The following is a 2706-nucleotide window of genomic DNA, read 5'->3' on the forward strand; positions in this document are numbered from 1 at the left end:
CCCCTGGGAACAGAGTCAGGAGTAAGTCCTGAGCACTGATGTCCCCCACCTTCCCCCTGCAAATATTTCGAAGAAAATACAAGGCTGGGGTGGCAGCTTTGCCATAAACTCTTGTCTTGCCTATGTGCAGCCTTGGGTTCCATCCCTAGCGCTTCTGAAAAGAAAAAACGTGCCCAGACTAAGCCAGGGGCCGGAGCAGGGGCGCAAGCTTAGACCCTCAGGGTCCCCAGCAGGATCCAAGGGCGTGGAGCAGCCTCGGCAAACTCCCTCGGAATCCAGAGCCCACCCCCACTCGGCTCTCCCCCAAGGCCGCGGCCTGCTCTCCCTTGGACGCGGGCCCAGACACTGAGGCTCGGAGGGGAGCGGCCAGGCCCTCCTCAGAGATCCCCCATCGGCCCCTCGCCGCGCCCCTCTCCTCCCTGCTGGACGTCCCGGGCGCAGCTGCTGCCTCTGCTCGGCCTCCTCCCCGCCCCCACCCTCCAGCTGCGGGAAGCTGGAATCTCCCCCGCTCAGGTCTGACCTCAGCCTCACCCACTCCTCCCTTCCCCAGGCTGCGGGGTGGGGGTGGGGGGTGCCAGCCCCCTGCTCCCCCACCCCCCAAGCTGCCGGTCTCTCTCTACTTGTGTTTTGCCCACAACATTTCTCTGAAAACCGGGGCTTCCTTATCTCCTACTCTGGCTCCCTCTCTTCCCGTATGTTAACTTTGGGTCACACCTGCTCGGTGTGTGTGTGTGGAGGGAAATGTGTGAGGGGGAGGATGGGGGGATTTTGGGGAGGGTTTCATTCCTGGAATACGCCTGCCGTCAGTGTTCAGGGGACCACGCGGTGCTGGGGACAGAGGGAACCTGGCCTCCTGCACTGCCAAGTCTTGGAGATCCTGGGGGGGGGGGGGGGCGGAATGGAGGTGAAGGGGGGGCCTGAGGGTGTCTGCAGTGGGGCATGCACTTTGTCTCAAAGCCAGAGTCCTGGGGGCTGGAGCAATAGTACAGCGGGTAGGGCGTTTTGACTCGGGTTCGATTCCCAGCATCCCATATGGTTCCCTGAGCACTGCCAGGGGTAATTCCTGAGTGCAGGACCAGGAGTAACCCCTGTGCATCGCAGGGTGTGACCCCCCCCCAAAAAAAAGCCAGAGTCCCTAGGGCTGGGTCAGTCTTAGAAGCCTGACACCCTCAACTCTTCAGGGACTGCACCCCGCCCCCACATACCCCTGGCAGGCTGCAGGCCGAAGGCTTTCAAGTGAGGGTTCCACGCAGGGGGCTTCCCCAGAAGACTCTGGAGCCCAGTAGCCTGCAGGGGTGGAGCAGAGGCTGAGGGGCTGTTCTGCCTGGGCCTTCCCCCACCTCCCTGGGCCTGGAGAGGAGAGAGTCACCCCTGAGTCCCTCTGCGGCTTCAGTGGGCACAGCCTGTGCTGGGCAGTGAGCCTGCAGTCCCTGGGCCTCCCCCTCCTTCCACACCCCTGCTCCTGGGCTCTGGAGTGTGGGGTGCGGCAGCAGGCCCTCATCACCTGATGCAAATGTGCCAATATGCCCTGCTCTTGGCAGACCAGGGCCTGGTGTTTGGGGGAGCGGGGTGGGGGAGGCCGCTGCAGGCTAGGAGCGGTGGTAGAGGCTGGAGAAGTTTCTGGAAACTTCTCCAGCAAATGCACAAGAGTCATTTTGATTCTAGAAAGAAAAAACAAGCCTCTGTTGTTTGTTTCTTCTTCTTTTTTTTTTTTTTTTGGCTTTTGGGGTCACACTCGGTGACGCTCAGGGGTTCCTCCTGGCTCTGCACTCAGGAATCACTCCTGGTGGTGCTCAGGGACCCTATGGGATGCCGGGTATTGAACCCAGGTCAGCTGTGTGCAAGGCAAATGCCCTCCCCACTGTGCTATCGCTCCAGCCCTTGCTTTTTTACTTTTTTCCCTGTTTTATTTTTCCCTTTTGTTTTTTTTCTATTTCGCTTTTCCAGGAATTCTTGTTCTATTTTTGGGCCATACCTGGAGGAGCTCAGAGCTTACTCCTGGCTCTTCATTTAGGTATCACTCCTGATGGGTCTGAAGAGACCAGGTTGGGTGCTGGATGTTGAGGATCAAATCCAAGATGGACTCATGTCCTACCCACTGTACTATTACTCTGACCCCAAAGCATTAGAAATTTCATAGCACATAACATATAGCCATAGCACAGTGGGGAGGGTGTTTGCCTTGCACTCGGCTGATCTGGGTTCGATCCCCACCATCCCATATGGTTCCCCAAGCACTGCCAGGAGTAAGTCCTGAGTGCAGAGCCAGGAGTAACCCCTGAGCATCACTGGGTGCGACCCCCCCACCAAAAAAAAAGTCAAAAAATTATTTCCTAAGGATATAATCACAGTCCTGCACCATAATTTTTATACAAAGATTAAAAATCAGTGGATTTTTATTGTTGGAGCAATAGCCAGGCAAAGCACTTGTCTTACACGGACCTGGGTTCCATCCTTGGGCATCTCACATGATCCCCCTGAGCCCACCAGGAGAGCCAGAAGCAAGCCCGGAGCATAGCTGGGTGTAGTCTGCCCCACTCTCTGCAAAAATAAGAATATTTGCTGTAGTAACATTTATTAAAATGAAGGAAAGAAAATAAATGAAAGCAGAGGGGCTGGAGAGAATGTACAGTGGGTAGGGCACTTGCCATGCATGTGGCCAACCCAAGTTCCATCCCTGGCACCTCAGATGGTCCCCTAATTCCT

This window comes from Sorex fumeus, unplaced genomic scaffold (assembly GCF_029834395.1).
Source record: "Sorex fumeus unplaced genomic scaffold, SorFum_2.1 ptg000041l, whole genome shotgun sequence".
Lineage (NCBI taxonomy): Eukaryota > Metazoa > Chordata > Mammalia > Eulipotyphla > Soricidae > Sorex > Sorex fumeus.